Source organism: Balaenoptera borealis (assembly GCF_965194805.1).
Source record: "Balaenoptera borealis genome assembly, chromosome: 3".
Lineage (NCBI taxonomy): Eukaryota > Metazoa > Chordata > Mammalia > Artiodactyla > Balaenopteridae > Balaenoptera > Balaenoptera borealis.
In genome coordinates this window covers 167567964-167589107 of record NC_138866.1, presented here as the reverse complement: position 1 = coordinate 167589107, position 21144 = coordinate 167567964, and the positions used below count along the sequence as shown (strand labels likewise).

The following is a 21144-nucleotide window of genomic DNA, read 5'->3' as shown; positions in this document are numbered from 1 at the left end:
TCTTAGCTTAAGAATTGCCCTCATCACTCATGAAAGATGCTCAACATCGCTAATCCTCGGGGAAATGCAAAACAAAACAGCTATGAGTTATCACCTCACACCTGTCAGAATGGATATCATCAAAAAGAACACAAATAAAAAACATTGGCAAGGATGTAGAGAAAAGGGAATCTTCATACGCTGTTGGGAATGTAAACTGGTGCAGCCACTGTAGAAACCCATATGGAGCTTTCTCAAAAAACTAAAAATAGAACTACCAAATGACCCAGCAATTCCACTCCTGGGTATATATCTGAAAAAAAAAAACACTTATTCAAGAAGATACATGCACCCCAGTGTTCATAGCAGCATTATTTACAGTTGCCAAGATATGGAAGCAACCTAAGTGTCCATCAACAGATGAATGGATAAAGAAGATGTGGTGCATATATACAATGGAATACTACTCAGCCATAAAGAAGAACAAAATTTTGCCATTTGCAGCAACATGGATGGACTTGGAGGGCATTATGCTAAGTGAAGTAATTCAGACAAAGAAAGACAAACACTGTATGATATCACTTATATGTAGAATCTAAAGAGTACAAGAAACTAGTGAATATAACAAAAAAGAAACAGACTCACAGACATAGAGAACAAACTAGTGGTTACCTCTGGGGCGAGGGAAGAGGGGAGGGGCAATATAGGGTTAGGGGATTAACAGGTACAAACTATTAGGTTTAAAATAAGCTACAAGGATATATTGTACGACACAGGGAATACAGCCAGTATTTTATAATAACTATAAATGGAGTATAACCTTTAAAAATTGTGAATCACTGTATTGTACACCTGTAATTTATATCATATTATACATCAACTATACTTCAATTAAAAAATAAAAGAATTGCCTTTATCAAATCACATTCCACAAGTTGTTGGACATTTTCTTGGGCAGATTCCACTATGGTAGAACTTAACCAACTCTAAGTGCAACTTACAGGAAGATGAAAAGCATATGCTCCTCAACACACACAGGTGGCTGCATTTTAAAGAACTGAACAGTGGCCAAAGAGAAACAGCAATGTCTATGGGAGAAACACAAGGAGAAAAGAAAAGGAAAAGCAAGAGATAATGAAAAGAGAGGATACATCAGAGGATAAAAAAAAATTAAGTTCCTCTAGAGGGGCAAACTCCTCCCTTTCCTTCCTGCCTCACAGCTCTGACCAGAATAGCTCCTCCGGAAACCAGACTCAAGTCTCACCTCCATTCACCTAATAAAAACCATTTCCATCCCTCCCCTCTCCACTTAAATCCATCCCAGGCATTCTACCCTAACCTCGAACGATTCTTCTCCCCCCACCTTGGAGTCGTTCACTGAACAAGGCTGCAAGATGGCAGATGAGGTAACTCATGATTCATCATTGAGCTCGCAGTTGAGTGTCTTATGGTCCTTGACTCTGAAGCTTGAGCTCAACAAAGTAGAACAGACTTCAACATAACCTATCATTACACAAACTCCTATCTGTTTACTGACTAGCACTTAGACTAACTGCTGAACAGAAGTATGTCCTCCGACTTCAGTTATTATTATTTCTGTTCACAGATTTTCTGCAGCTCCAAACACTGGATATTTGGTATTTGTATTGCTTCCTGTGACTCAACAAAGAAATGCCTCAACTGTGATGTGGAGGGTTAGAAATGGTCTTACAAAATTCTCTCATGCCTACAGTTATATCCATCTATGACTCTGTACATTGGGTAACCCCAAATCAGAGTAGCCTCAGTCAGTTAATCATTCAGTGATTCTACAACATATTTATTGCATGTTTAGTATATATCATATGATATCACTTACATGTCAGATGCTGTACAAGGCCCTAAGGAATAAATGTGAATAAGACATAGATCCTGCTTTAAAATTGCAAAGAAACTTGAACATGAGTGGAGTGTTGAACGGAAGGAAGGGGTAGAGAAAGCAGGTCACAGGGGTAAACAATTGGCTAAAATAAGAGTGACCATTGCTATGGCAGAGGTATGCCTTCCATGGTGGAGTAGCGCAAAGGAAGGAAACCTAAGATTCACGGTCAGAGAAATCTCTGGGAGCAGGTGCATCATAAGAGAAATCACTAGGACGTATGTGAGTCTGTCAGAGAAGGGTGAGCAGGTAACATAGGATCCAGAAGGGATGTGCCTGCTCTAGAGAGAACGGACCAATGGGTCTCATTTGTCCACTGCTTTGCCCCAGTTGTAGCACAGACCTGCCTTATTGTATGCCATCAGTGGATACTCATTGAAGGAATAAATGTTGATTGTTCTATACATCTGTAACATAGAATGGGGGGAGGGCAATGTCAAAGAACAAGGCTTTAGAAGTAGGAAAGTCATAAAGAGACGTATATGACTCTTGGAAAGGAGTTTATAGTTTATTCTACAGGTAACAAGAAGCAATGAAGAATTATCTCCAGAAACGGACATGGAAATATTCATCGTGATCTTTCCCAAGAGTTAAATGCCACGTGTCAGTGTCTGTTCCTGCCTCAGTCCCCAAGAGCGCATGCGACATCACCTGGATGCATTCTTTGCACACAACTGTGCTGGCACATCCTTCTTTGATGGAACCTTTCCAGAAGGAAATTCAGAAGGATGAGGAGCAGATTGTATGGGGTGGTGCTGAGTACACATATTTTGGATATGATCCTAATACCTTGGGGAAGAGGAGGTTTTGGGTCTGTCCTCTCAGTCTGAGAATGAAAATCGTTGGAGGCTTTGTCATACTAAGTGAAGTAAGTCAGACAGACAAAGACAAATATCATATGATATCACTTACATGCGGAATCTAAGAAAAGAATGATACGAATGAACCTATTTACAAAACAGACTCACAGGCTTCAAAAACAAACTTATGGTTATCAAAGGGGAAAGGTGGGGGGAGGGATAAATTAGGAGCTTGGAATTAACATATACACACTACTATACATAAAATAGATAATAAACAAGGACCTACTGTATAGCACAGGGAAATTTATGTAATAAACTATATGGGAAAAAAATCTGGAAAAGAATGGATATATGTATATGTATAACTGAATCACTTTGCTGTACACCTGAAACCAACACAACATTGCAAATCAACTATACTCTAATATAAAATAAAAATTAAATTTAAAAAAAACCTAAAAAGATAAATAAGCAAAACTGGAAAAAACGAAAAAGAAAAAAGAAAATCACTGGAGGCTAATTTCAAGGACTCCATTGAGTCTATCTTTCCAATAGGTGTGCCTGGCCCAGCGGCATGAGACGGCTGGTAGGCCCCCATGGGTGGAGCCTTGCCTGAGTCTCTGGGCTTCTCATCAGGGCAGTTCCCAGGTGAGGGTGTTTCCACCACTGTGAGGGAGGAAGCGTTCCTCAAACCACCATCCACAGAATCACCTAGGCTGGGAATCAGATTAACTCTCAGTAAATGGGATTGGTCAAGGCACGAAAGTAGTGTCTTGGTGCTTCAGGTGAAGAGGGGTGAAGTGGGAGTGTTATCAGAGTTGCTCGGGGACGACAAGAGTGAGACGGTGTAAGATGTACCTTATGAGGCCTGGGAATCTGGGTGTCTTTTCAAGCGGAGTCTCGCAAGGGCTGAGCTGCTGTCTTCCCAGCGCGGGTACCTGCAAAACCAGAAACACCATGCTTGGTAAAAATAGAAAGACCCAAAATAGGAAGGAAAACACCCAAAGAACAGAGAGCCTGAGTGAGACGTACTTTTAAAAGACTGAGACCGGGGGCTTCCCTGGTGGCGCAGTGGTTAAGAATCCGCCTGCCAATGCAGGGTACACGGGTTCGAGCCCTGGTCTGGGAAGATCCCACATGCCGCGGAGCAACTAGGCCCGTGAGCCACAACTACTGAGCCTGAGCGTCTGGAGCCCGTGCTCCGCAGCAGGAGGGGCCGCGATAGTGAGAGGCCCGCGCACCGCGATGAAGAGTGGCCCCCGCTTGCCGCAGTTGGAGGAAGCCCTCGCACAGAAACGAAGACCCAACACAGCCAAATAAATAAATAAATAAATAAATAGATAATAATTTAAAAGACTGAGACCACTTGCCAAGGTTCTTAGTTTCTATACCCAGTTCACAGATTTATCATGCTATACATCTTTGTTTAATAAAACCCTGTACCACTACATTGAGGAGGATGTACAAGGTGTGTGCCCTGGAGGGGGACGACGGGCACTGTCCACACACCTACAAGTACTTACAGAGGCTACGCTCAGTGACAAGGATATGAGTCCAACCAAAGATGGCTTCCAAAGGAAGGGTGTAACTATCTAGTGTACACAAGGACACATATAGCTGTTCAGGCCTTGAGACACACGAAAGGCAAAAGTGACACACATACCTGCTGACATCTAATCCTGCGAAGCCTCTAGAAAGAACTTCCTCATCTCGGGTGAAATCCCCACGTTAGCCCAACATTTCTTCACCACCACCGCCCTCACAACTAGAACATCTCTTGTCTGGATGCTTGATTCGGTCTGCTTTACAGTTCTTTGATGTCTTAGGCAGAAGACATTGACAACTTTCAATCACTTTAGAAACAGTATTTTTATATTACAGGGAACAAAGCTAGAGTATTAAGCCACAAAGATCTTTGGAGAAAATTTCAGTTGATTTTTTCTTTCTTTCTTACATTTTATAACATGAGAAATAGATTAGGTTCCTAGTTTCAAGTATTCAGAACCAAAATAGAAGATAAGTATCTTTTCTCACCTTTATTTTGAGATGCTGCCATTAATGGGTAACATTTTAGGGTTAGGAATCAGGAAATTATAGAATTAACACCCTAGAAAAGCTCGTTTATGGTTGAGAGGTGTCTCCATGTAGGGAACAGCACATTTTCAACAGCCCATTCTCACATGCACGTGCCAGTGGAAAAAAAAAATGATGACTGGGTAACAGACCACAGGACAGCTCAAGGGCAAATTATAAACAGTATCAGAGGCAAAGGAATTTACAACCAGGGGATGTCACCTTATTATTAGTCATACATGTTGCTGCCTACCATAGGATCTACTTAAAAGACTTTATTCCAGATTCCAAATTATAATTATCCAATTATGTACCACCTGGTTCAAGAATTGTAGGTAAAGAAAGTTTGGATGATTAAATAATGCCTAGACCACTCTTTATTGCTGAAAAAGAGAGAAAATACCTTATTTTTTGAAGGGGAGAAAACCCAGAAGACGTGAATGACGGTAGCTTCCAAGTCAAATCACTTAATTTGGTATCATGTGCTATGTTCATTTCAGTTTTCCTACAGAAGAATAATTGAAGGTTTATCTGACATTTCTTCTCTCAGTGCTGTGAGTTCTTTTCCTTGCCATTTCTGTCTGGCAAATGGACGCACACCGTTACGTTCTGAGCACCCTCGGAGGCAGCTGCTTCAGCAGAAGTTAACTTTTCTGAATTCCACAGGTTGAACCAGTGATCCATTAGACAAGACAGCTTTGGCCTGGGATTCAGGATCTGGGCTGCTGGTCCCGGCTCCTCCACCAGCTTGCTGTGTGACCTTGAAGAAGTCATTGCCTCTGTGAGGCTTACGTCTTCATATCTAACTGAAGGGGGCTGCACGGGAGGATCTCAAGGATCTCCTCCACCCCTAATGTCATCATCTGTGGTTACAGGAAGGAAGTACAGTCATAGGGAGAACAGAGAACAAAGATAAGAGACAGTGGCCTGGAAGGAAACTAGTTCAATTGCTGAACATCCCGGACAGCAATTTGATCCAAAAAAATGTCAGGTGGTGGAATTGTAAGAGCCTGTTGTTCAGTTTCACAGTTTCCATCTCAGATCTTGGAAAACCAGCATCTCCAGTCTTTTCTCCACTTTGGCATCTCTGACTCCAAATCAGCCCTGAGCCAACAATTGGCTCAACGGGTCCTTAGCAAGGGGCACCCCTGGTCCCCACACATCTCTCTTCCCATGCTCCCGTTCTCTCGCACCAACCCGTCAACAGCACACAGAGTGAAGGGGCTGAAAAAAAATGAAGGGAATGTACAGTCATGCAGCAACCTCACAGTGAAGGGGAGGAGAGCTGGCGTAGCAAAGGAATCCAAAGCAGACAGGGTTTAGCAAAAAGATGACTACGAAGCAGAGGTCTAAGAAGCCCCACATCCCCTAGCCGGGTAAATCTCAGAAAACAACCAGAAGAGGAAGAGAAAGGGAGCCCTAAGCAGAGAGCCAGCTTCTCAGGAATGATTGAAAAAAATCACGAAATGAAAAAATATGCCGAAATCAAGAAGAGAATATATTATCATCTCCCAAGGGAAGATGCTGATGACCCTTTGCTGGCATTATTCAAATCCAGGCAAGTCCGGACATCAGAAAGACACACCACTGGGATCAGATGACCGGGCTGCAAGACTTAACAAGTCTTTCCTTGCCTGGAGGAGAGCCACAGCAAGGGCTGGAGGGCTCCACGAACAAGAACAATCATTTGGTTGATAGTGATTGGACCTTGGTTGATGGAGACAGCATATTAAATTGCTAGTTTGGGCAAACAGTATAGCACAATACAAGCGTGTTCTCCCTGCTGGCATCCAAGTTCTCCATCACCATAAAAGCAAGCTGCTTCTCAACCATAAACACAAATTTCTAAAGAACATTCGCGTCCTTGTGGGATTTTCAGGTGGCTGATGGGGTATGTTTGGGGAAGGGAGGCATTTTACATTCTATCCATCTAGCTAAACGTAAGAATGCAAGCACATATTTTTCTGACGTAGATGACGTAAGGAGAATATTCTGACAAAGACCACAGTGCTTCAGCCCAGCTGGAGGTGGTGACAGTCTGTAGTCAGAGCAGCCCACGTCCCCTTCATCACAAACAGCTACTGCGAGTACCCTGCTAAGAAAAGGACACTGGTAGCCTCATTTGTGGTATCAAAGAACAGCCAGGGAGGCTGGAGCCCATCCAAATGTATTCGTGTTTCTCCCAGAGGACGGTACCCCATGACAAGACAGTCTCTGTTTTTAGAGACAGGGAACTCCCAGGGTGAGATAAAATAGGTTTGCAAGTGAATCCTGCTCTAATATGGAAGGACCAAAGGAAATAACTACCAAAGCAAAACAACTCAGGCAGCAGCAACCCAGAGCCCCAGGTCACCTGCTCCCCACTTCCTGGCATGGATTTTTCTGCTGCTGTTGTGAAACAAGTAGGTTCCTAGTTAACAGAATTCCAGATTCATTTTCCTTGCAGGTTCTAACCAAGCTCCACCTGATCGACAAGTCCTTAAGTTCTAAGAACGTTTCACAACAATGGGGTGTCTTCCAGGATAAAACCTGACCTCCTTCTTAAACAGCTTGGATCCTAATGAAAGGTTAGAAGAGACAATCAAAGAAGTTTCCTCCCTAAAAATCCAAAATTTTGGCCCAACAATTAAATCAAAAGAAATCAGACAGACTCCTTAAAGTTATCCCTGGGTTCATTAGAGCTTCAGTATCATACCTACTGCTGAGCTGATGGCAGGTGGGGATTTTATAGAAATCAGTGGATCCAATTAGTGCCAGGGGTCCACAAGTCAAGCACTTCCGGGCTACAAACCATTGGTGACATTTCTAGACACAGATTGACAGCTGGAACCAGGACAGCCTTCTCCTCACCCTTGAAACCTGATTAGGGAGCAAATGCCCTACCCAACTTTTCTAATCTACAATATTAAAAAAAGGCATCCTAAGAATTTTGTTACCACACTGACTCATGCCCAGGGGACTGGCATATGCTTACTCTAAAGAACCCCAAACAGGCTTGTCAGTGATGTTCATGGTTTGAACTTGTAAGAACATACATATCCAGGCACCCAGACTGTATAAGAATCATTATCGTGATACAATTATATAGTCGTTTGTTGATAATGGCATCACTTCGAGGTTCTCTGTCCGGAAAATTTCAGACGCCAGTCTTTGCAATAAAGGAGTTAAGAGTCCACTTCTGTTTTAAACTAGCCATTCTCAAACTGTTTCCTTAAAATAATAGCGCTCCAGAAGCTGGGCCAAAATATTCCACAAGTAGCATTCAATAAAGTTAGACAGAAAAAATTACTAGGAAAAAGTTGAAGTTAATGATTGTCAAGTAGGTTTCCTCACATGTATCTTTTTAAAAGCCTTGATGGTAGCTCCCCACATGGCTGTTAGAGTATGTTGGCCGATGACAACGTGGATGAACAAATAGCAAATAGTCAGGGAGACTCAGTAACAGTGGACCCTGCTGATTCAACAGCTTGTTTCTTTTCCCATGTACACGTGTGCTCATGATCGTGGTTGTGTCTTACGAACACGTCACACGCCTCCATTCAGCTTTTCAAGTTTCAGAGAAGGGGGGATGTCTCGCCTCCCAGTTCAACTGACTGTTTTAAAGTACCTGTCTTACCTTAATAGGAGGAAAAGAGCACACACACCCTCTACTTACTCACCAGGGACTATAGCTTTTCACTCCATGTCTCTCTGCAGTGAGCAAAACTGAGCAAGAAAAACAAGACTGAAGGAGAGGCAGGCCAACCCCTTCTGCATAATCTAAAGCAGGCGCAAGCTTTCCCAGTGAAGGCCCAGCTAGTAAATATTTCAGACTTTGGGAGCAACATGCTCTGCCCCAACTGTGTAACTGCTGTTGTAGCACAAAAGCAGGCATAAAAATACATGAATAAATGAATATTATGTGTTCCAATAAAGTTTTAATTACTGATACTGAAATTGGAATTTTATAAAATTTTCATGTCATAAAATCTTTTTTTTCAACTACTTATAAATACAAAAAGAAAAACATTCACATTTGACCCACAGGCCATAATTTGGCAACTTACCCTAAGTTCTAGCTGCTTTCAAATGTATCCTTGATCATTGGAGAACAGAGTGCCTGACTCCCTCATTTTGGCCCATGGCTAGATTACGTCTACTGAATTGGCTTTGCTGCAATTCCATCAAACTACACAAAGGGAAGTGTAGAAATGGGAGATGAACTTCACAATTGGGTTTACCGAGAAGATGCCACCCAGAACCTCACACGCTGCTATTTGACAGTGGGCAGTGATTTCTCTGGGGTCTTGATCGTAGGAATGGTTGTTCTCCTGGGAAAGTGGCTTATTACAAAGAATAACACTGATAACTTTCCTTCTTTGCTTTAGCTGCTGCAAAGTTCACTGGCCAATTTGTTCAGATCTAGCAAGCATATTGGATTGCACAGCATATATTTTATGGAAATGCATCCCACTTTTATCTTGTTTTCCTAACCAATTTTTCTCTTTAGAATGAATTCCTCACTTCTAACACATTATTGTATTATATGGATTTTAATAATTAGCCCAATATGGCAGGATGCAAATAGGATAATACCAATAAAATATATACATTATACTTAATTTCTGTACTTAAAGTTGGTAATTTACTAATCAAAAATAATTTGTCATAATGTCCTCAAAAGAGCACTGTGACCTCCAGGTATATAACCAGTGAGACAAGTGGTTTTTCTGGCTTGTCACAGCTGGAGTCCTCTCCTTGAAGGAAATCTTAGGCAGAAGCCCAAGATTGCACCAGGCACAACAAGGAGTTGACCTGAGTGGAGTGGGACCACGGGCCCAAGGAAAGAAGTTACAGAGGTCACCTGAAGGACAGTCACTGGGAGTGCTTATTAGAATGACAGTTTTCTGGGATCCACTTAGAACCTCTGGATCTTCTTCTTTCAGGCATGGAGAATGATAATCTGCATTTTAAATCAGATCCTTGGAGAACTCTTTGAAACAGTAAAAACTGAACATCACTCTGCTAAGGACAATCAGAAAAACACTGTTCCAGATAATAACACCAACTACTGGAGAATTCCGAGAGAATGGGGCTAGGGAAAAGGAGCCATTTGGGAAACTGGGCAGGTTCTTGGTGTACATGATGATGACATGGCCCTCAGGACTCGTTTGTCTGGGTTCAAATCCTGGCTCTGCAGGTTACTAGCTGGGTAACCTTGGGCAAGTCACTTAACCTCCCTGTACGTATAATACCTTCTTCCTAATCTATATCCCCCGTTGTAAAAGGAGGATGTTGGTAAGCAAAGCCTTGCTGGGAAGATTCTGTGAGTGTCTGTAAGTTTTTAGAACAATTCCCAGACACTTTTCCATAATCCATCCCCCTCCTATCAGACACTTTCTAATGCCTTTCCCAATGTCTCCTCCTATTTCTCTTCTCTCCTTTCCTCTGTCATTCCTATTCTTCTGTTTCACCCTCTTTGAAATCAAAACTCAACATGGTAGAACCGAAGTGGAGAAAGGGAAGCTGATCCTGGTTGAAAAGATTAGGAGGAGGTTGGGAGGGAGGTAATCTTTGCTACTTTGAAGCCACGCTACTGTGAAAACCCCACAAAAGAATGTGTAGTGTCCTCACTAGGCTTGGCTGAAGGCACTTTCGCTTCCTTAGTGGATTGGGCTGAATTCTGATGACACCCCTGTAGACCAAGACCAATTTTTAGTTGTCCAGTTTGAGTCCAGCCATGTCCCCACTGCCCCTAATGGCCTAGCAGCCGCAGTGCCAGCATTGCCAGGAAGAGGTGTATACTCAACGCCCGTCATCTTGTAGTGCAAATATACATTAAGTATAATCACTACATTTCAATCAGTAGCCAACCATTTCAACAGGTTTTCTTCACTTACAGTGCCTTAAGGAAACAAAGTGTAAGATTGACTTGGTAGTATTGTGTGTATATTTCAGTACATGTATGGGGGGGTGGGGGCAGGGATATTGCCCAAGGTGATGAAATTGATTCTTGGGAGGCAAAAGAATCTCAGCTTTTACAATGGTTTATGGTCATATGGCGGTCCACAGTACATAAACAGATATACAGCATATTTGAGGCATTAAAATTTCATGGGGAAAAGGAGCGATTGGGGAAAAAATGTCTAAAAAAACTTGGCAGGGTAGTGTAGGAGGATACTAATGAGAAAAGGTTGAGAGATACTGTTTCAGTGAACTAGGCTGATGCAGATTTGGTGGCAGAAAAAACTCAGGATGCTCAGATAAAAGAGATTTTAAGGCAGGATCCATAATCCTGATGCCTCCTGAAGATTCCGAGGGGGCCTCAGAGCTTCTGGAAACATCATCATTGGCAAAAGTTTTAAGACGGGCTGTAGGTTGGGGTGAAATTAAAGCAATGCATAGTAAAGTACACTCCATTGTGTTGTCAGTTAGCTCATGGCCTGATTCGAAAGAGCCTTATTGCTGGAAACTGAGAAATCATTTTTCTTCCAAGAGAGAAATCCACTCCGTCTTCTTGAATTAAAAATTATGCCCCATGAATTCTGAACGATAACAATAGCTACAATAAAATGATTGAGATGCCCAAATTCATCTAATCACATGTTCTGTCTGGCCTATTCAAGCACAAAAGAATGAGTCCCAGCCTTTCTTCTCGCTGCTATCTGTAAATAGGAAAGAATGTATGAAAGATTGTGATCAAGTTCTGTCGGAAACACTCATATTTTCACAAAATGTAGATTGCCTTTTAGAGGAGAGATTGGCTGAAACTTTAGTTTATTAAACCAGAATACGAAAACAGGAGTTTAAAAGAGCAGTATTAATATTCTGTTCAAATCATCTCTTGATTTCTATTTTGAAGGGCACCCTCCGATGGCTTGATTTTTATTACAGTGAAGGAAGAGAAAACGGCTCCTTTCCATTAATCAAAAAGAACCATAAAAATAGGTCTCGCTAAAAGCTGACTCTGACAAATCCAAATGGAAAGTTTGCTTTTGGGCAGAGATAAAGAATATCTTTCGAAATATTGCAATCAATTCTGAAAAACTTAATTTTTTTTTTTCTTTCATAGCTTCTCAGCTATTGGGATCGTCAATCTCAAAGCCTTCTTTGAGTGATTTCCTTCTGTCCCGCAGCAGGAAATGAACTATTTAGCTCCACACATAATGGCAAACTCCATTTCAGCATAAGCATCAGGCCCAGACTCCAGCAGGCCCCGATTGATACCTTTGGTTATCAACCAGGGGCCCTTCCCGCAGTGGAGATCCTCATTGGAGATAAAGACCAGAGAGCAGCCCTGATTTATGCCCTCTCAGCAGTGCACTGACAGGCCAGGCCCCAGGAGGCAGAGTGGAAAACCAGATGAAGACAACCAGAGATCCTTGGGGAAGTGTTGACCATCACCGACCCAGGATCACACCTCAAAGCCAACAGAATGCAGCCCTAGAGCAGCCCATCCTACCTTGTGGAAAACCTGGACTTGACATCTGGCCAAAGCAGGTCTGTGAACCACAGGGCTCTTTTGGACCAGCTGAGGAGCCTGCCCCTGGGGTGGGCTCACAGGATGCTCATCAGCTACACGCAGCCCTTGCCCTTCTGTGCTCACTCCCTACAGCTTGCTTTGACTGGCAGCTGGGATCAAAGCATCACTGCAGCCACAGCCCCCCCAAGTATTGGAGCTCAGCCTAAGACACCCGCAGATCAAACACCTTGCAGGACAAGTGGCAACAGACAATTATGGATGGCAGAGTCCTGATCACAGCCAACCCCCCAGTGTTACAGTTCTGCTGGTTAAGACTCAGATTTATTTCACGGGACAGGTATGTAAAAAGGCAGAAACAGTTCCTTCTTCTGAGTGGCACACAGAGCAGACTTTGCAAATATTGTGCAATTTTGCGGGAGAACTCTGAAACTCATTAAACATTTTGCAAGTAGCAGTAATAGATCAACCAGCTTTAATAAAGACAAAAGAGTGAGAGAAAAGTAGCAATCAGGAACATTCTAGCAGGTAGACATGGATGATCCACCTAGGCCCACAGAAAGAAGATATCTACATTCCTGGATTTATGCTTTTACATCTTCTGAAGACAAACCACAAATAGCTTTTTTTTTTTTAAACTGCATGTATGTGTAATACTTCATAGAGATGATTGGAACAACAGAGTCAAATATCCAAAACCTTTAAATTCATGCTTGGCTGTTAAACTGAAAAAAATAGGGATGTGGACCTTCAAGATGGCAGAGGAGGAAGACGTGGAGATCACCTTCCTCCCCACAAATACATCAAAAATACATCTACAAGTGGAATGACTCCTGCAGAACACCTACTGAACGCTAGCAGAAGACCTCAGACTTCCCCAAAGGCAAGAAACTCCCCACGTACCTGGGTAGGGCAAAACAAAAAAGAAAAACAAAGACAAAAGAATAGGGACAGGACCTGCACCCCTGGGAGGGAGCTGTGAAGGAGGAAAAGTTTTCACACACTAGGAAGCCCCTTCACTTGTGGAAACGGGGGATGGTGGGGGGGGGAAGCTTCAGAGCCACAGAGGAGAGCGCAGCAACAGGGGTGCAGAGGGCAAAGTGGAGAGATGCCAGCACAGAGGATCGGTGCCGACCAGCAATCACCAGCCCGAGAGGCTTGTCTGCTCACCCGCCAGGGCGGTTCCTCAACATAATAAAGGCCATATATGACAAACCCACAGCCAACATCATTCTCAATGGTGAAAAACTGAAAACATTTCCTCTAAGATCAGGAAAAAGACAAGGTTGTCCACTCTCACCACTATTATTCAACTTAGTTTTGGAAGTTTTAGCCACAGTAACCAGAGAAGAAAAAGAAATAAAAGGAATCCAAATCAGAAAAGAAGTAAAATTTTCACTGTTTGCAGATGACATGACACTATACATAGAGAATCCTAAGGATGCTACCAGAAAACTACTAGAGCTAATCAATGAATTTGGTAAAGTAGCAGGGTACAAAATTAATGCACAAAAATCTCTTGCATTCCTATACACTAATGATGAAAAATCTGAAAAAGGAATTTAGGAAACACTGCCATTTATCATTGCAACAAAAAGAATAAAATACCTAGGAATAAACCTACCTAAGGAGATAAAAGACCTGTATGCAGAAAACTATAAGACACTGATGAAAGAAATTAAAGATGATACAAGTAGATGGAGAGATATGCCATGTTCTTGGATTGGAAGAATCAACATTGTGAAAATGACTATACTACCCAAAGTAAACTACAGATCCAGTGCAATCCCTATCAAACTACCACTGGCATTTTTCACAGAACTAGAACAAAAAATTTCACAATTTGTGTGGAAACACAAAAGACCCCGAATAGCCAAAGCAATTTTGAGAAAAAAAAATGGAGCTGGAGGAATCAGGCTCCCTGACTTCAGACTATACTACAAAGCTACAGTAATCAAGACAGTATGGTACTGGCACTAAAACAGAAATAGAGATCAGTGGAACAGGATAGAAAGCCCAGAGATAAACCCACACACAAATGGTCAACTAATCTATGACAAAGGAGGCAATGTTGAAAAGACAGTGTCTTCAATAAGTGGTGCTGGGAAAACTGGACAGCTACATGTAAAAGAATGTAATTAGAACACTCCCTAACACCATACACAAAAATAAACTCAAAATGGATTAAAGACCTAAATGTAAGGCCAGACACCATCAAACTCTTAGAGGAAAACCTAGGCAGAACACTCTATGACATACATCACAGCAAGATCCTTTTTGACCCCCCTCCTAGAGAAATGGAAATAAAAACAAAAATAAACAAATGGGACCTAATGAAACTTCAAAGCTTTTGCACAGCAAAGGAAACTATAAACAAGACGAAAAGACAATCCTCAGAATGGGAGAAAATATTTACAAACAAAGCAACTGACAAAGGATTAATCTCCCAAATATACAAGCAGCCCATGAAGCTCAATACCAAAAAAACAAGCAACCCAATCCAAAAATGGATAGAAGATTTAAATAGACATTTCTCCAAAGAAGATATACAGATTGTCAACAAACACATGAAAGGATGCTCAGCATCACTAATCATTAGAGAAATGCAAATCAAAACTACAATGAGGTATCACCTCACACCAGTCAGAATGGCCATCATCAAAAAATCTACAAACAATAAATGCTGGAGAGGGTGTGAAGAAAAGGGAACTTTCTTGTACTGTTGGTGGGAATGTAAATTGATACAGCCACTATGGAGAACAGTATGGAGGTTCCTTAAAAAACTAAAAAATAGAATTAACATATGACCCAGCAATCCCACTACTGGGCCTATACCCTGAGAAAACCATAATTCAAAAAGAGTCATGTACCACAATGCTCACTGCAGCTCTATCTACAATAGCCAGGACATGGAAGCAACCTAAGTGTCCATCGACAAATGAATGGATAAAGAAGATGGGGCACATATATACAATGGAATATTACTCAGCCATAAAAAGAAACAAAATTGGGTTATTTGTAGTGAGTTGGATGGACCTAGAATCTGTCATACCGAGTGAAGTAAGTTAGAAAGAGAAAAACAAATACCGTATGCTAACACATATATATGGAATCTAAAAAAAAAAAAAAAAAAGTGGTTCTGATGAACCTAGGGACAGGACAGGAATAAAGACACAGATATAGAGAATGGACTTGAAGACACGGGGAGTGGGAAGGGTAAGCTGGGACGAAGTGAGAGTAGCATTGACATATATACACTACCAAATGTAAAGTAGCTAGTGGGAAGCTGCTGCATCTAATGGGGAGGTCAACTCGGTGCTTCTTGACCACCTAGAGGAGTGGGATAGGGAGGGTGGGAGGGAGACGCAAGAGGGAAGAGATATGGGCATATATGTATATGTATAGCTGATTCACTTTGTTATAAAGCAGAAACTAACACACCATGGTAAAGCAATTATACTCCAATAAAGATGTTAAAAAGAAAGAAAATAATTAAGGAACAAAGCAGGTTTCTAGAAAAAGCTGACATCAAAAACTAACATTTGAGTTCAACATGATCCATTTGGAGAAACACACATGGAGCACAGGAGATGTAATGGTTACTCACTCTCTCTAAAGCATCTGCCTATCAGTTGCTAACGTAAGCACAGAGGATCCGTATTTTCTGTCAGCAATTTCATACAGTATGAATGCTCTGAAGAAAAGTATTGTTTAAACCAGAGAACCCATGTGAGGGCGTCCCACACACAGTAGGCAACTGATTGAAGTTAGACTCCTTCCTATTACTTGATAGGTCAACTTGCTCTTTTCAGAAGGTGTCCACCTACACAGACACAGGCCCTGTTCTGTAGGAAAAAGACCAATAACTAAATCCCCCTTAGCTCTCCCAGAAGACCTGTATTTATTCCAACACAGTGGCCCAAACATTCCCCCTCCAATTTTGAGGGGAATTCTGATGAGAAACATCATTTGTGGGTGTCTCAGGTAATCCATTTGAGATGATATTTTGCAGTCTCTCTTTTCTTGTTTTGGTTTTGGTTTTAATAACGACAGCTGGGCTCTGAATCAGCTTCTTTTTGTTCCTTCTCAAGTGGCTGGAATCGGAGGGGGCTTTGAAAGATGCTTCTTCATACCATTGATCAAAGATTCTTTTTCCTGAGAAAGGGTTCACTCCCTATCTGTGCATTAATCAAATCCTCCCCTTTTTCTCAAGCGCCAAGAGTGTTTTCCTTCCCTCCCTCTAGCTTGAAGTCTGAGTCCATATTAGGAAAGCTGATGGAGTGGCTCTGTTGTGAGGGAGACTCGGAGGGGCTTTCATCTCTGAGACCACAGATTCCATCTCCCGGTTAGCAAACCATCAGGCTGTGCCTTATCCGTCCCCTCGGAGCCCCTTCACTGCGGGGTCAGAGTCCACACCTGAGAATTGGCAGCGACCAATCTTGTGTGTTTGTGAAGCGATGACCTACAAGGGACAGCCCCCTGGGGGACTTGACCCTGGAACACACATCCGGATCCTTCTCCAAACAACAACTCTTCACTTTCTTTGCTGTCAGCCACTCGGCCATTTGTCTTCTGTCAGTCATTTTATTTTTTGCAATAAATTTTTATTGGGCAACTATAATTCCCTTAGACTTGAAGCTCTAATTAGGAATCATCTTGGTCATATAAAACTTTTTTTTGGTCAGAGTAGCCATTATTTCACCCCACATAGCAAATGCCTTATTCCGTACCCAATGTTGCCTTCCTAATCATATTCTAATTGCCTGCATTTGGTCTCTTTCTGGCTTTGCCAGTCTTGTTCTGAGAATAACCCTTCTAATTCACAATGAAGAAGTAAATAAATAGTTAGTATTTTCAGAACTAAAACATTGCACCAGTCCTTCAAGAAAGGAAGAGAACTCAGCTTGGGAATCTGTTGCCTAGTAACACGGTACTAACTTTTCTCTCCGTTTCCCAAACCAGTTGATAGCCTCCTGTTGGTTTTGTCAGCATTCCAATGCAAAACTTTCCCCCCCTTTTTAAAATTAGGAATGAACATTTGGTTTTTTAGTTTCAGAGAACTGACTTTAACCATCACCATTTTTTTCTGTATTTCACAGTAATCTTGGTTCCCTCTTTCTCAGTAGGTCCCAGTTTGTTTTCCTTCCCTGATAAAAACTACTCTTATCCTCCAATTAAGTACTACGTCTAAGAACAATTTGCATATTCCTCAGAAAAGGACACAAGCTTCAAATAGAAATTGAATTGATTTTAATTAATAATAATAACACCAGGCAATTAAATGGCACTTTATACTTTGCAAAGTCCTTTCATGTCCACTCACTCATTTAATTCAACTTTTAGATGCTCATCCAAACTTCCTTGGCTTATGACGCCATGCTCAAAAAAATTTGAACCATGGGAAAGAGGTCCGTGGTGCTGTCTTTGGTCATTTTGCTTTAAGTTAGGAGACAGTGTCCAGTGACTAAGCTTTCACATGGTAAGGTTGGCATTTCCATCCTTAGCCTGGTCAGAAATCTAGAGGAAAATTACACAGAGCTCCATTTTACAGGTGATGAGCCTTGGTCAGGGGTGGTGGGCCAGGGAAAAAAACCATTTTTCTTGCTTCTTCCATCCCAGCCCCTCTGGGTCTTTGACAGGAAGTAATGTCACAGAGCTGCCAGGACAGCGGCCGAGCTGAAGAGGCTCCCGGGCTCACCCTTATCTTGATGCCTTTTTCTGCCTATCCAAGGCCTGAAATTTTCTCCAGAGAGAAAGCAAAGAGAGGCTCTGACAAAGCATCTCCTTATATCTTCTTATAGGACGTTTGCTGTCAACACCACTGTGAGCCCCATCAGCTGTGTTCAGTAGTTAATGAGTCTTAGTTTTGACTCGGGTCCTTCTTGACAGTTCACTCCACACCACCTTCCATCTGACTCCCAGATCCTGGGCTAGTGTTAGGGGCTGCAGGCTGCAAAAGCACAGTGATTCCTAGTATTTGTTCATTCAGTCAGGGAGCAGTTTTCTGGTAGGTTGGGCCCTGGTTCAGCACAATAAATGGCCAAGTTTATGAAAACCACCCATGTCTCGTCTCTTCAGTGGAAATACTCTACAGGGTTTTTGTCTTTGCTTTCAGAGGTTGAAAACAAAGCTTCAGCACAACCCATCTCAAAACCGCTCAGGGAGTCAATGTAAAGATGTGAATAAATTAAATTAGATGAGGGAATTTTCACTTTGAAGGCCTGTGTTTAGACATCAACAAAATGTAAGAGAAACAAATGTGTCCTAAAATATCAAAATCCTTTGGCAGCTGTATTATTTGGTTTGTGTTTTAGGATATGTGAATATGTATATTTTAAGGCTCCAAATATGTAATGTAAAAAAAAGAGAGAGAAGAAATATCCTTAAATATTCATCCTGACATACCACAGTGCTTTCACTGACCAAGTAAACCTTAGTAGAAATTATGCTTCGTTCGTTCCTTTTTTTAAAAATTCTTTCACGCCAGAAAAGGATTTCCTGAGTCTTTCTCATCCTCCTCCTTCATTTCCCCACAACAGGCAGCTGGTCTAGTCATGGTTCATCTCCTTAGAAAGTGGAGAAAATAGTGCACATTGCGTGCATGGGGGACAGCACAATGCACCAAGACGTAATGTGTGGGATCCGAACCCAAATGAAACACCAGCCCCTATTTCAAAAATGATTAAGAATTTCCAGGTGGCAACAGTGGACCATGAAACCAAGCCCAGGCCCTGTCTCAGCTCAGGTCCCATGCACCTGAAGCCCACCTCACCTCTGGTCCAGAGGAAGAGAAGAGCATCAATCAGCATCTCGCATGACACGGGATGGCTGTATTTAATACCTACTATTGCACTGAACTCCTGTAACAACATTCCAAAGAAGGTACGTCAATTTAACAGATGAAAGAAACTCAAACAGAGCACTGTTCCCAAATTTTACAACTTAAAAGTGATGGAGATTGGATTTGAATCCCGATCTGGCTTCTCCCAAAGCTTGCCCTCACCATTGTGTTACATAGGTTCAGAAAAGCCTATTCTTAGCAACCTTTCTTAACACTAGAGACAAACCTATTCAGTTGAGTGAAAGAGGAAAATTAAAGGGTGGATGAGTGTTTGTCAGCACTATTTACAATAGCCAGGACAAGGAAGCAACCTAAGTGTCCAGTGACAGATGCATGGATAAAGAAGATGTGACACATATATACAATGGAATATTACTCAGCTATAAAAAGAAATGAAATTGAGTTATTTGTAGTGAGGTGGATGGACCTAGAGTCTGTCATACAGAGTGAAGTAAGTCAGAAAGAGAAAAACAAATACCATATGCTAACACATATATATGGAATCTAAAAAAAAAAACGGTTCTGACGAACCTAGGGGCAGGACAGGAATAAAGACGCAGATGTATAGAATGGACTTGAGGACACGGGAAGGGGGAAGGGTAAGCTGGGACGAAGTGAGAGAGTGGCATGGACATATATACACTAGCAAATGTAAAATAGATAACTAGTGGGAAGCAGCCGCATAGCACAGGGAAATCAGCTTGGTGCTTTGTGACCACATAGAGGGGTGGGATAGGGAGGGTGGGAGGGAGGCGCAAGAGGGAGGGGATATGAGGATATATGTATACATACAGCTGATTCACCTTGTTAAGCAGAAACTAACACAACATTGTAAAGCAATTATACTCCAATAAAGATGTTAAAAGAAAAAAAAAGAGTGGATGAGTATGTTGATTGAAATAGCACACTTTGTGCTTCCCTAACCTCACCGGCACCCTCCTCTCTTTAGGGTTCACTGTCTCTCCAGGAGCCCCATGTCCTCATTGCCCTCTGGTCCTCACACCCTCACCTTGGTGTTCACAGCATGCCTTCCACACGACATCCCAAACCCTAGGTCTTTCCCAAACTTTCTTTCCATCAAAATGTCCCCATCCTACATCCCGCCGTGGTGGGGAACATTTCTTGCCAAAAATAACTAATCAGATCAACTTATTCATGAGCCAATACCTTAACTCAACCCCACAAAAATGTAAATAATGTGTGAATTTCAAGGCTTTATAGCAAGGTCATTTAGGTGAACTTTTTTCCTTTTCTGAACCCCTCCAATTATACCTCCTAGTCAGATTAGGCCTGTGGTTCGACAGCATCTTTATCCACATAAAACAAAATAAATGATTTAGCCACGATTATCAGGTTTATAGGTTAGGTTACAGGTTGTAGAAAATAGCTTTAGGTACCAGAGAACTTTCCCAGAGAACAGCAATAAAACATTTTATGTCTGACCTGTAATGTCCTGTACCCTCGTAGTGCTAGACCTGCAGTGAAAAAAATTGCCATTTCTGCCAAATTTCATGGTCAGTGATTCTATGATATGGAGAAACGTCCAGTATGGATTAAAATGAAATCATTTACGGTCCCACACTGACAACCTATGACAGACTTGAACCATCTCTCCCAAAAGTACATTCATAACTCAGACCACTTCACCTTGGAGTCCACTAAAATAGCATAAAATAATGTGGGGAAGCATCCGAATAAAAACATAACACAGGGGCTTCCCTGGTGGCGCAGTGGTTGAGAATCTGCCTGCCAATGCAGGGGACACGGGTTCGAGCCCTGGTCTGGGAAGATCCCACATGCCGCGGAGCAACTAGGCCTGTGAGCCACAACTACTGAGCCTGCGCATCTGGAGCCTGTGCTCCGCAACAAGAGAGGCCATGACAGTGAAAGGCCCACGTACCGCGATGAAGAGTGGCCCCCACATGCCACAACTAGAGAAAGCCCTCGCACAGAAACGAAGACCCAACACAGCCATAAATAAATAAATTTAAAAATAAAAAATAAGAAAATAAAGGCAGAAAAACAAAACAAAACAAAACATAACACAGGATACTCAAACCCTCTGTTTTGT

At 42.0% G+C, this 21144-nt stretch overlaps 1 protein-coding gene across 12 annotated transcripts in view; it reads right to left on the bottom strand.

Annotated features, from left to right (window-relative positions):
• The window catches only part of LOC309625651 (uncharacterized protein), a 178681-nt gene that overhangs the window by 150573 nt on the left and 6964 nt on the right, over positions 1-21144 (bottom strand). For 8 of the 12 annotated variants that reach the window (XR_014242632.1, XR_014242633.1, XR_014242634.1 and 5 more), the window contains exon 1: positions 3559-13369. The gene's annotated coding sequence lies outside the window, so the exon portion shown is untranslated. The other 4 variants (XM_082385692.1, XM_082385689.1, XM_082385690.1 and 1 more) reach the window with 4 other exon arrangements.